Source organism: Schistocerca piceifrons, chromosome 1 (assembly GCF_021461385.2).
Source record: "Schistocerca piceifrons isolate TAMUIC-IGC-003096 chromosome 1, iqSchPice1.1, whole genome shotgun sequence".
Lineage (NCBI taxonomy): Eukaryota > Metazoa > Arthropoda > Insecta > Orthoptera > Acrididae > Schistocerca > Schistocerca piceifrons.
Window position 1 is genome coordinate 1160157910 of NC_060138.1, and position 14333 is coordinate 1160172242.

The 14333-nt window shown below is 41.8% G+C and overlaps 1 pseudogene; it reads right to left on the reverse strand.

The window, feature by feature from the left end:
* Positions 1–2109: 2109 nt before the first annotated feature.
* LOC124725724 lies at positions 2110–2227 on the reverse strand (annotated as a pseudogene).
* Between the last annotated feature and the right edge of the window lie 12106 nt (positions 2228–14333).

A 14333-nucleotide genomic window follows, 5' to 3' on the forward strand; every position in this document is an offset into this window, starting at 1 on the left:
TTCTCTTCCCTGCTTATAGTTTTTAACCTTTTATTTTTTTACCGCAAGTTTGCTGCAACATTGGTAATTCATCTTTAAAATCCTCTCCATATTTATAGCTGACATGTATTTGTAGGTCATTGAACTACATGAATTTTCCTGTTATGGCGTCACAGATTACACGTTAGCTTTAACAATATTTTTACCATTCAAGGCCACTGCCCTTTTCTTTCTGTTTTTCTAGTTATGGGATTTTTTAAATTACATTTTGCGCGTAACTTGTATATCGTGCAGTTCGTCTTCAGTTTTTCTCAAAATAATCTGATGACTGCAAATAGCGTCGTCTTAGACGAAAAACATGGTACAGTACAAATGCTTCCGTTAATTTTAGATATCGATACTCCAACCAATCACACAGTGAAGCGCCAAAGAAAATTGTATGCGCATGCTTATTGAAATATAGAGATATGAAAACAGGCAGAGTACGGAGCTGCGGTCGCAACGCATATATAAGACTACAAGTGTCTGGTGCAGCTGTTAGATCTGTTACTGCTGTTACAATGGCAGGTTATCAAGATTTATTTGAGTTTTAACGCTGTGTCATAAAAGGCACACGAGCGACTGGACACAGCATCTCCGAGGTAGCGATGAAGTAGGGATATCCCGTAGGACCGTTTCACGGGTATACCGTGAATATCAGAAATCCGATAAAACCATCAAATCTCCAACATCGCTGCGGCCGGAAAACGCTCCTGCAAAACTGAGACCAACTACAACTGAAGAGAATCGTTCAACGTGACAGAAGTGCAACACACCCTAAAACTGCTGCAGATTTTAATGCTGGGCCATCAACAAGTTTCAGCGTGCGAACTATTAAACGCAACATCATTCATGATGGAGGCTCTGTAATGGTGTGAGCCGTGTGCAGTTGAAGTGATATGGGACCCTAATAAATGTACATACGACTCTGACAGGTGACACATGCGTAAACATCCTGTCTGATCACCTGCTTCCATACATGTCCATCGTGCGTTCCGACGGACTTGGGTAATTCCAACAGAACAATACGACACCCCAGACGTCCAGAATTGCTACACAGTGGATCCAGAAATACTCTTGTGAATTTAAACACTTCCACTAGCAATCAAACTCCACAGGCTAACACATTATTGAGCATATCTCGGATGCCCTTCAACGTGCCTTTCAGAAGAGATCTCGACCCCCTCGTACTCTTAGGGATTTATGGACAGCCCTGCAGGATTCATACTGTCAGTTCTCTCCAGCACTACGTCAGATATTAGTCGAGTACATGCCACGTCTTGTTGCAACACTTCTATGGGCTCGTGGGGGTCCGACACGATATTAGGCAGGTGTACCAGTTTCTTTGGATCTTCAGTGTATATGTAAATACTACAAAAAATAGGAGAGTAACTACAACCAGGTCTTAAATTTTCCTTTATCTTTCCACTATACCTTCCATTTCCAACGTATTCCCTGTCTATTGTCTCTTTATACATATATTTTAGCACTTTAATTAGGAGATTCGGATATCCTCCTTGAATCATGAATTCCCATAATTTTCACTAATTATCTGGTCGAAAACTTTTTCGTTATCAACAGAAACTTCACGATTTTCAACCTTATATTCCCTTTTTCCATCATAATTCTACATTTATTCTGTCTCCTCCTGTAGATGTTCTGTTCTTCATTTCTCTTAATGCCATTTCTAATTCATCTAACGTGATGGAGCCCGTATTTCCATATCGTTTCCCTATTGTCTTTACGAGGGAGCTATCTCTATAATGTTGTATCTATTCTTCTTCTTCTATTTCATTTATATTTGCTACATCTCTTTCTTCACTATATAGATGCTGAAGAACCCTATAGTCATCATTTGTCTTCCATATATACATGTTCAATGGTGCTTTTACACTCCGTCATCAGGTCACATGTGGCCACGGACACCATCCGACCGCCGTGTCATCCTCAGTTGAGGATGCGGATAGGTGGGGCGTGTGGTCAGCACACCGCTCTCCCGCTCGTTATGATGGTTTTCTTTGACCGGAGCCGCTACTATTCGGTCGAGTAGCTCCTCAATTGGCATCACGAGGCTGAGTGCACCCCGATAAATGGCAACAGCGCATGGCGGCCCGGATGGTCACCCATCCAAGTGCCGGCCACGCCCGACAGCGCCTAACTTCGGTGATCTGACGGGAACCGGTGTATCCACTGCGGCAAGGCCGTTGCCCAATGGTGCTTATACACACATCAAAAAAGTGTTGCATCACCCCAGCTCCCAGAACACCTTACGATAGACGTTGACTGTCGGTATTGTCTCACAAACACAGTCTCTTTGACTGTTCCGAGATGCCACTAATCCCGCACGAAGATGTAAACAACCATGCACGAGCAGTGTCTGTTAACGGAGGGGGTCCGACAGCCGATTACTTCCAGTCATTCTACCACGAAGGAGGTACACGGCTCGTGTTGAGTGTAGTTTACCATTTATAGAATGTCAATACCGCAGTTCGATAGCGTCCGCCTTGGTACTTTGTGCCAGGAAGCGCTCTCAACGAGGCAAGTGTCCAGGGATCTCGGAGTGAACGAAAGTGATGATGTCCGGACATGGAGGAGTTACAGAGAGACAGAAACGGTTGATGAAATGCCTCGCTCAGGTCACCCAAGGGCTACTACTGCAGTGGACGACCGTTACCTACGGATTATAGCTCGGAGCAAAACAGGACAGCCGTCGTGTTACGACTATGACTGTGGGCAATCGGCTGCATGATGCGCAACTTCACTCACGATGTCCATGGTGAAGTCCATCTTTACAACCACGACACCATGCAGTGCAGTACAGATTGGCCCAACAACATACCGAATGGACCGCTCAGGAGTGGCATCACGTTCTCTTCACTGCGGATTGTCGCAAAAGCCTTCAACCAGACAATCGTCAGAGACATGTTTGGAGGCAACCCGGTCAGGCTGAATGCCTTAGACACATTGTCCAGTGACTGCAGCAAGGTGGAGGTGCCCTGCTGTTTTGGGGTGGCATTATGTGGGTCCGACCTATGCCGCTGGTGGTCATGGAAGGCGCCGTATCGGCTGTACGATACGTGAATGCCATGTTTCGAACGATAGTACAATCACATCGGCAACATATTTGCGAGGCGTTCGTCTTCATGGACGACAATTAGTACCCCCATCGAATACATCTTGTGAGTGGCTATCTTCAGGATAACGACATCTCTGGACTGCAGTGGCCAGCATGTTCTCCAGACATGAACCCTATCGAACATACCTGGGATAGATTGAAATGGGCTGTTTATGGACGATGTGACCCACCAATCATTCTGGGGGTTCTACACCGAATCGCCGCCTATGAGTGGGACAGTATGGACCAACAGTGCTTTGATGAAATTGGGAATAGCATGCCACGACGAATACAGGCATGTATCAACGCAAGAGGACATACTACTGGGTATTAGAGGTACCGGTGTGTACAGCAATCAGAACTACCAACTCTGAAGGTCTCGCTGTATGTTGGTACAACATGCAATGTGTGATTTTCATGAGCAATAAAAATGACAGAAATGATGTTTACGTTGACCTCTCTTCGAATTTTCTGTACAGGTTCCGGAACTCTTGGAACCGAGGTGATACAAAACTTTTTTGATGTGTGTAAATTTGTTCCAGGATTCTTGGTGAACTTAACTTACAATATTTACTCCACATTTCGTTTTTCCCCGTACATCTTTCTTTCTTCATCCGTTTGGTTTTAATATTTGTAGATGATCTAATTCTTGTTTCTTATTGCGTTTGTGGTATCTTCATTCCATATCGAAAATTATTTTTTCTTCCGGTACTTCCGTTTTTAACCTAACACTTCGTTACCTATAGTAGTTTCACCTTCTATGACAATTATTATGCCATTCCTTATTAAAAAAATGACTAATTTCTTGTTGTAGCAAATGACCTCTTTTGCAGAATTTTGCAACGAATCTTTCATTTATGTCACACTTCAATGATTTTACGTGTTCAGAAAAATTGCAATGTAATGAATATCACTAGTTGCATACATGCGTTGATATAAGTCAAAGGGGACAGTTGAAAATGTATGCCCCGACCAAGACTCGAACCCGGGATCTCCTGCTTGCATGTCCTAAAGAACAGACACCATCTTCATATATATATTTTACGTGGTCACCTCACTTTTTTCATTCCGTATGGTTACTCCTAAATATTCAAATTGCCTGTTGGTGTACACGCATTCATTGCAAATTTTTTTAATCTCATTCTTTTGGGTTCTTTACTTTGGTACGGATATTGTGTTATATTTACCCAGACTTAAAGGCAACTGTCATTACTCTGAATGGTAATTATGACCAACATTAATTTGTCCTCTTTACTGACGGTTGAACACCGTGGATATAGATTATATTAATTGAGAAGTGCAAGAAGTGGTCACTTGTTTACGATTTTTATTTACACCAACATGAATTCGGGATTTCGCCTATTTTCAGTTGGCGTAATAAATATTAATCTTCAGTTAGCATACTGTCAAAAACATCGGCTGTAGCTTGAATGCTACAGACGCAATGTGCTAAATTACAGTTTTCTTTGTCTACTACAGTCCGCACAAATGTGCATCCCCAAAGGACATTGTAAATGATTAAACAGAGTTACTCAACAACATGTTTCTAGGAAACTTCCAGAATTTATTTCTACAACCACACACGAAGTACAGTCCTACAAAGACATGATAATAAAGACCATAATAATCATAATAATAATACTAATAACAACAATCGTATCTAGTATGATGCAGCCAGTCAGTTGTTCTGACTATTCGTTCTAAAAGTCACTCGAGTATGTCGAAATTACAGAGCCTATGGTGAAAAACGTAAGATTGATTCTTCTGTATAAAATGTACTGTATTATATTGTAATATTCAATACATTTTAGTTAACCAATCAGTATTGCACTTAGTAAATTATCATCCACGGCAATCTCTGAAGTCATCACGTAAATTTTTTTTTTTTAAGTGGAAATTAACCTAGAGTGACTCAAGTTCCTGTGTGTCCATTCTTGTGATTCATGGTCAGCAGGGCTTGGCAGTTCACTTACGTAATAGAATGAAACATCTGCAGCAGTAGGAAATGGATCTATCTGTTTGTTTTTATTAAATGATCACTGTAAATTCACCTATCGTTCTTGATTCTTATTCTGCTTATAAAGTGTCTTTGTATTTGCATGTTTCGTAAGTTGATAGTGATATCATTACTGTTTCTGCATACATGGCTGAAGATGATGTGCTATGTCACGAAGGTGGTTGCAGTATAATAAAGTAACATCAAAATGGCGATTGGTGGTGTTTCATTTTACTATGTAAAGTGGCTCAGTAGATTGAATACTAAGCGATTTCAATTTTTAGTGTTTCAGAAGCTTAAATCAAGACTATTTTAATGTACACATTCAACTGCATCAGTAGTATTTACAGAAACTGTAAAGAAAGTGTAATTTTGGCCATAAATATTATTTTCTATTGTAAACTAATATGTTGGTAGCAACATGGCGGGAACTGCGGTTTCTTACCCATCACAAAAAGAGAAAGTTTTGTTAGGTTTATAAGTGTGGGAAAGAGGAGCAGCAACATGCAGAATAGGGATTAAGGGCATCTAGTGGGTGACTCATCTTAAATATGCAGCCAAGGAATTGTAGCAAGTACACAAAATCTTTATTTTTCACAGGGCGGATGCAGAACGTAAACTGCAGTCAGTTTTGTTTTTAACAAAATGCTAACTGAAGATTTAAATGTGTATTACGCCAAATGAAAGAAAGCCCGAAACGCGTATTGTTATAAATAAAATGCATCAAAATTGGTTGATTGCTGTATTTATTAAAGTAAAGTAAGGATGATCAACTCTTGTTGCATTTCACTATGATTCTCAAGTGGTGAAACTTTCTGTAAGTGGCGACACCTGCAGTGAACAGTTTACCATTTTAATATACTGGTGGCGTCAGGAACACGTAGCCAGGCGAGTTGATGGTCGGTGGACCGATGGAAGATATTTGATAGAGTTTGCCAAAATTGAGTTTCAGGGAAGGAAGGATAATACAGAATCTCTACAAGAAGAGGGAACAACAAAATGAAAGACAAAGAACGAAGTCCTATGATTAGAAAGGGTTTAAAACAGAGATGCAATTCCGCGCCCATACTGATAAATCTGTACACCAAAGAAGTGATGACAGAAACAAAATAAAATTCCGGAACTGGGAATCCTGGGGGAAAGGTTCTGATCAGAATCGCAGATGACATTGGTACCCTCTGTGAAATTGAGAAGAATTGCTTTATCTGTTGTATGGGATAGCTCACATTATGGACTGATAGAAAACTGAAGAAAGGCGAAAGAAGTAATAGAAGTAATAGAAGAAATAAGATTAGTGATAACACCAAAATAGTGGACCATTAAGTAGACATAGTTAGTTAATTCTGTCACACTTGAAGCATAATAACGCAAGACGGACGAAACAGGGAGGAAATAAAACGCTGACTAACACAGACAAAGAGGACATCCTAGCAAAGATGTGTACTAATATGAAACATTGGCCTTACCTGGAAAGAAACAATTCTGAGAAATTACCTTTCGAGCACAGCATCTTTCACGGATTAGGGCGAAATCAGTAAAGAAGAGAATCGAAACGTTTTATACGTGGTGCTGTAAAAGATTATAGAAAATTAGATGGGCTGAAATGATAAGGTATGAGGAAATTCAGAGTACAAATGGTGAGGAGAGGAACATATGTAAAGTACTGCCAAACAGACGTGACAGGATGGAAACATAACATAAGAGATTAAAAGGCATGGCACTTGAAGGAGCTGCACAGCGTTAAAACTGTAGCAGACGACAGAGATTGGAACATACACATTATATAATTGTGGCCGTGGGGTGTACGAGGTGTGTGAGAAAAATAATGCGACTGGCAACACTGGAAGCGATCTGGCAGACTTGGGTGGATAGGTGTGTTCACCTCTTCCAGATGTGCAGTCAGAGTTTCAGCTTCGTACAGCCAACACGTGATTTTTCAGAGCGCCTTCAATGAAGGTGTTGCTAAAGTTGGAACACTGGAATTTAGAGCAATGTTATGCCATCATGTTTAGGATTAAACTTGGGAATCCGTGAGTATGACCTTTGAAAAGTTGAAACAGGCCTGCAGGGAACATTTCGTATAAGAAAAGCAAGTTTTTCGCTATCACAAATCATTTCTGGAAGACTGAGAACACGATGAAAATGAACATCAGCCAGAGAGCTCTTAAAAAAACCGACAATATCGTCGAACGTTTTTACATCTACGTCGATGCTCTGAAAATCACATTTAAGTGTCTGGAAGAAGGTTCATCGAACCACCTACACAATTCTCTATTATTCCAATCTCGTATAGCACGAGGACAGAATGAACATTAATATATGAACACTTATATCACGCCGCGCGAGCTCTGATTTCCCTTATTTTATCATGGTGATCATTTCTCCCTACGTAGGTTGTCGTCAAATTTTCGCATTTTGAGGAGAAAGTTGTGATTGTAATTTTGTGAGAAGATTGCTACGAAACGAAAAAGGCCTTCGTTTTAATGATGTGCATCCCAAATCTTGTATCATTTTAGTGACAATCTCTCCCCTGTTTTGCGATGATACGAGACGTGCTGCCCTTCTTTGAGCGTTTTCGATGTACTCTGTCAGTCCTATCTGATAAGGATCCCACACCGTGCACCAGTATTCTAAAAAAAACGGACAAGTGTAGTGTAGGCAGTCTACTTAGTAGATTTGTCACATTTACTAAGTGTCCTGCCAATAAAACGTAGGTGTTGGTTAGCCTTCCCCGTAACATTTCCTATGTGTTCCTTCCAATTTAAATTATTCATAAATGTAATTCCTAGGTAATTACTTGAATTTACTGCCTTTACATTTGACTGATTTATCGTGTAACTGTAGATTCACGAATTTCTTTCAGCACTCATGTGGATGAACTCACTCTTTTCGTTATTTAGGTTCAATAACCAATTTTCGCACCACACAGGTATCTTTTGCAAATCGTTTTGCAATTTGTTTTGATCTTCTGATGGCTTTACAAGACATATACGACAGTGTCATCTGCAAACAATACGACTGCTAAGATTGTCTCTCAAATCGCTTATGTTGTTGTTGTAGTAGTTGTTGTTGTTGTCGTCTTCAGTCCAGAGACTGGTTTTATGCAGCTCGCCATGCTACTCTATCCTATGCGGGATTCTTCGTCTCCAAGCAAATACTGCAACCTACATCCTTCTGAATCTGCGTAGTGTATTCATCTCTTGGTCTAACTCTACGACTTTTACCCTCCACGCTGCCCTCCATAACTACATTGGCAATCCTTTGATGTCTCAGAACGTGCCCTACCAACCGATCCCTTCTTCTAGTTATGTTATGACACAAATTTCTCTTATCCCCAATTTGATTCAGTACCTCCTCATTAGTTTAAATGATCTAATAATCTAATCTTCAGCATTTTTCTGTAGCACCACATTCGAAAGCTTCTGTTCTCATCTTGTCTAAACTATTAACCGACCGTGTTTCATTTCCATACATGGCTACACTCAATACAAATACGTTCAGCAAAGATTTCCTGACACTTAAATCTATATTTGATGTTAACAAATTTCTCTTCTTCAGAAACGCTTTCCTTGCCATTGCCAGTCTATATTTTATATCCTCTGTACTTCGATCATCGTCAGTCATTTTCCTTCCGAAATAGCAAAACCTGTTTACTATTTTAAATGTCTCATTTCCTAATCTGATTCCCTCAGCATCATCTGATTTCATTCCAGTCCATTCCATTATCTTCACTTTGCTTTTGTTGATGTTCATCTTATATCCTCCATTCAACTGTCCATGCCATTCAACTGCTCTGCCGGGTCGTTTCCTGTCTCCCACATAATTACAATGTTATCGGCACACTTCAAAGTTTTTATTTTTTCTCCATGGATTTTAATTCCTAATCCAAATTTTCCTTTTGTTTCTTTTACTGCTTGCTCAAAATACAGATTGAATAACATCGGGGATTGGCTACAACTCTGTCTCACTCTCTTCCCAAAAACTGCTTCCCTTTCATGCCCCCGACTCTTATAACTGCCGTTTGGTTCCTGTACAATTGTAAATAGCCTTTCGCTCCCCGTATTTTACCCCTGCCACCTTCAGAATTTGAAAGAGAGTATTCCAGTCAACATCGTCAACAGGTTTCTCTAAGTCTACAAGTTCCAGAAACGTAGGACTGCCCAGGTGTTATCTATCTTCTAAGATAATTCGTGGGGTCAGTATTACCTCACGTCTTCCAACATTTCTACGGAATCCAAACTGATCTTTCCCGAGGTCGGCTTCTACCAGTTTTTGCATTCGTCTGTAAAAAATTTGTGATAGTATTTTGCCGCCGTGACTTATGGAACTGATAGTTCCGTAATTTTCATACCTGTTAACGCCTGCTTCCTTTGGGATTGGAATTATTATATTCTTCTTGAAGTCTGAGGGTATTTCGCCTGTCTCGTACATCTTGCTCACCAGGTGGTAGAGTTTTGTCAGGGCTGGCTCTCCCAAGGCTATTAGAAGTCGTAAAGGAATGTTGTCTACTCCCCGTGCTACTGTGGCAGGCCTGGACTTCGTGTCTATCTTGGCTACAATAATGCGTTCACTATGCTGTTCATAGTAGCTTACCCTTGCTCCTATTTTTTTAATCATTACTAAACCTATTCCTACAGTACCCCTATTTGATTTCGTATTTATAAGCCTGTATTCACCTGACCAGAAATTTTCTAACGTACCTGCCCTATTAAGGGATCTGACATTCCACGCTCCTATCCCTAAAACGCCAGTTTTGTTTCTCCTGTTAACGACGACCTCCTGAGTAGTCCCCCGCCTGGAGATACGAGTGGGGGACTGTTTTACCTCCGGAATATTTTACCCAAGAGGACGCCATCATCATTTAACCATAGAGTAAAGCTGCACGCCTTCGGGAAAAATGGCGACTGTAGTTTCCCTTTGCTTTCTGCCGTTCGCAGTACCACCACAACAAGGCCATTTAGGTTAATGTTACAAGGCCAGATCAGTCAGTCATCCAGACTGTTGTCCCTGCAACTGCTGAAGAAGCTGATGCCCCTTTTGAGAAACCACACGTTTGTCTGGCCTCTCAACAGATATCCATCCGTTGTGGTTGCACCTACTGTACGGCTATCTGTGTAGCTGAGGCACGCAAGCCTCCCCACCAACGGCACGATCCATGGTTCATGGGGGGGGGGGGGGGGTGATCGTTTATATAGATAAGGAACAGCAAAGTGCCTAAATACTACCTCGGGGAACGACAGAAAACGCAATTGCCTTTCGGGCCAAGGATTAAAGAGTTTCCGAAACGGCTAACTATGTAAACTGTGCTCGTTCGTCCGTCATTAAAGTATCCCGTGTAAGGCAAAATGGCGCTATCCAAAACTGACGCCAAGACAACTGCGACACACCGCGGGTCATACATGGCGGGGTGAGCGACGGCTGCAGAGATGTGTAGGGGCGAATTGATGTGCAACTGTTGAGCAACTGACGGCCCAGATGAACCAGGGAGCTACTAAGGGTTTGTGCTCAATGATCGTGCAGCAGACGTTGCTTCGTATAGGCCACCGTAACAGGCTCCTGATTCATGCACCCAAGCTGGCTGCTGCTCATCGGCGACGAAGGCTGGAATTGGCACGCCTGTACCCCAGACGTGCATTGAATTGCTTCTCCTGGCCTTTTCAGATAAATCAAGTTTTATGCTCCATCGGATAGACGAGTGTTGGCACATATGGGCCCTACAATAGTCACCGTCAGAGACAAACCCGGTGGAGGGAGCGTTGTGGTCTGGGGAATGTCTTCATGACACTCGCCGCGTGATGTCATTCTGGAAGGCCAAATGGAGATGCATCTGTCGTTGACGAACATGTCCACTCTTACCTACAGTTTGTGTTTCCTCTGCACAATGGCTTCTGCTAGTAATACAAGGGAACGTATCATGCAGCTCTCAGTGTACATGAATGGTTCGGAGAGCGCTAGGCTTAGTTTACTATACTCCCCTGGTCTCAAAGATTTAAACCCAAACGAGAACCTGTGGGACCACCTCGACCAGGCTGTTGGCGACTTGGATACTCAGTTGAGATACCCAGCGCAGCTAGCCACAGCAATGAAGTCTGCATGGCTCCACATCTCCGTGCATACCTTCCAGAACCTCACTGACTCTTGTCCTGCACATCTCGCACTAGTCTGTACTGCAAAATGTCGTTATTCGGGTTTCAGACAAGTGATCATTAATATGACTCGACAGTGTACAACGCTGTAAAGCCCACGAAACGTATCAAAATTTTTTTACAAATAAATGGCCAAGAACAACACATCAAACGGTATAGTATGTAAAAATCTAACTCTGAAATTATTTTTACATTGTCTGTAAATGTTCCGCGCGTCCAGTCTTCATGGCACGGCCCACACTGGTGTCCCAGTTCCTACAATCCCGAGCAAGAACAGCACAAATGGTGTTAAGGACAGCTGCTACGATGCGGTGTCACACGTTTACGACCTCCTGTGATAGATGCGGAACATAAATTCTATCTTTCATGTAACCACACATGGAAAACCACGCAAGGCCCCAAGTCCTACGACCGTGGTGGCCATTACAGTAACAACACCAGGTCAGCGGCCGCAACATGGCCTATCCAGCGACGTTGCGACGTCTCGTTCAGGTACTACGCTACACAGTTGTGCAGATATGGAGCGGCATCACCTTGTTGTAAGTTTCAGCTTGTTGCATGAGCATGTGGACGTAACTGACACCACCGACATTTGTCTCGGGGAGAAGAAGGATCCTTAGAACGTCTTGTAGCTTCCAACACAGAAAACGTAATCTTTCTCGGAATCCTGGACGTGTTCCATAGTGCGATTTGGCAGTGTTAAAGAGTTTTCTATGACTGAATAAAGCAAGCTGCAAATTAATGTACACCTACCTCAGTACAGAGTTCGTTCACCATCCGTTGCTCTGCATTCGTAGGTACTACATAGACGATGTTAAAAGCAGCGTTGAAGAAAACCATCGTCCATACTTACGATTGCATAGTAACTCAGGTAACAAAATAAACCTGTACATGAAACATCCTGGCAGATTAAAACTGTGTGCCCGACCGAGACCCGAACTCGGGACCTTTGCCTTTCGCGGGCAAGTGCTTCGGTAGCTCAGATGGTAGAGCACTTGCCCGCGAAAGGCAAAGGTCCCGAGTTCGAGTCTCGATCGGGCACACAGTTTTAATCTGCCAGGAAGTTTCATATCAGCGCACACTCCACTGCAGAGTGAAAATCTCATTCTGGGAACATCCCCCAGGCTGTGGCTAAGCCATGTCTCCGCAGTATCCTTTCTTTCAGGAGTGCTAGTTCTGCAAGGTTCGCAGGAGAGCTTCTGTAAAGTTTGGAAGGTAGGAGACGAGATACTGGCAGAAGTAAAGCTGTGAGGACCGGGCGTGACTCATGCTTCGGTAGCTCAGATGGTAGAGCACTTGCCCGCGAAAGGCAAAGTTCCCGAGTTCGCGTCTCGGTCGGGCACACAGTTTTAATCTGCCAGGAAGTTTCATATCAGCGCAAACTCCGCTGCAGAGTGAAAATCTCATTGTGGAAACCTGTACATCTTTAGTAATAACGAGCAAAAGGGGATGCTTCCTACCTTCGTTGAAAATGTCCGCTTTCCGATACAAATATTTTTTATTGCCTTCTAGTTATGGTATCAACAAGCCCATATTTACGTCGATAGCACATCTACTACTAGTTCATGCAGCTTATGTCACAAGCAAGACAGCCAGAAATGTACAAAGTCCAACCCGAAATATTATCAGATTAATACAGTCAACACTCTGCTACGAAATGAGTTTCACACTCGGTCCTTTTCAGTGGATTCTTCAGAGGAACATGCTCGCCAAAAAATTTTCTGTAAATGCATACTGAACACGCCACGCAGAATTTATCACAAACGCCGATAGTTTCACACGCGGTTTTCTCTACAACAAACACTCCAAAATCTCCCAAACTTCACAGTCCTGTCCGTAAATGCATTTGCTTGCACGGCGAAATAAACCTAACGCGAAATAACAGTCACTTATTCATTTTACAAATAACTTTTTCGTGCACGTCTTACATGACTTTCTCGTCCGGCCGTTTGTCCACGACTGACCGAATGCCGTTGCTTTCAGGGCATACAACTCATTCCAATCAGCTGGAAAGACGTTATCTGATTGGTTGATCAAAATAAACAGCCAATCAGACCAATCTTTCAATATCATATTCGCTCTTAAACTGTTTTACTCCAATCAACATTTGCAGATGCATTTACATCATTTTATGCTGCAAATATTAACAAAATGTTCCACCAAACCAAACGAAATGAACACTAAGAGAAAACTATGCTTGAAATATACTTTAGAACTTGTTATCCTCTTATTACCTTTCTGGCTGCCTTATTACAGAAGCAAACACTCATAGACATACGTCATCCACCAGTTAGGGGGATTTACAGTTTTCATGACACCCTGATGGCGTAATACTTGCTAGTTACGTAAGGTGTAATACAATATAGAATTGAAATTTGACGTATGTCCCACATAAACACTCACATTCACTCTCATTTACTCTCACCCTAACACAAAATGTAAACATTAACTTTTAAACTGTTATTTTCATTACGAAAGAAAAATTGTTGAAAATTTTTATAAAATATATCGGCACCCTGAGAGTGCTATTACTGTTTTCGGATAACAAAAGAAATATAAACTTTTATTGTTCCTATCTGGATTTACTTTAAGTGTCGGTTGAGTACTTTTTAATGGGTTTTCTTATATCTCCGAAACTATTGTAGGTAGCGATATCAAATTTTGACACAAAGTTCCTCTGAAAAACAAACGGTCATGTACAAAGTTTGTAATAAAACAAATAATATTTAACATAGTTATTTAGTTTCTTAGGTGAGGTGAATATGTGCTTCGAGTGTGCGCCACAGTGAGCATTTTCACGGTCCGCTTTAGCGACAGGGGTGGCTATGACGCATACGGCAGGCTTCCAAAACAGCTTGGCATAACGTAACAAAACTTACTACAAAAATCTGCATGTCGTGTAATAGCTGTGACACTACAATAATTCCACGTAAATTCACTGTCTCTCATTTGGTGTGAGTTATGTCGGTTGATCTTTTCCGAAAAATGTGTACCTTCGTCACCGAAGTGTAATTTGCTTGCGAAGTTGTCATCTTCAAGTTCATTCTGCATATCAAAT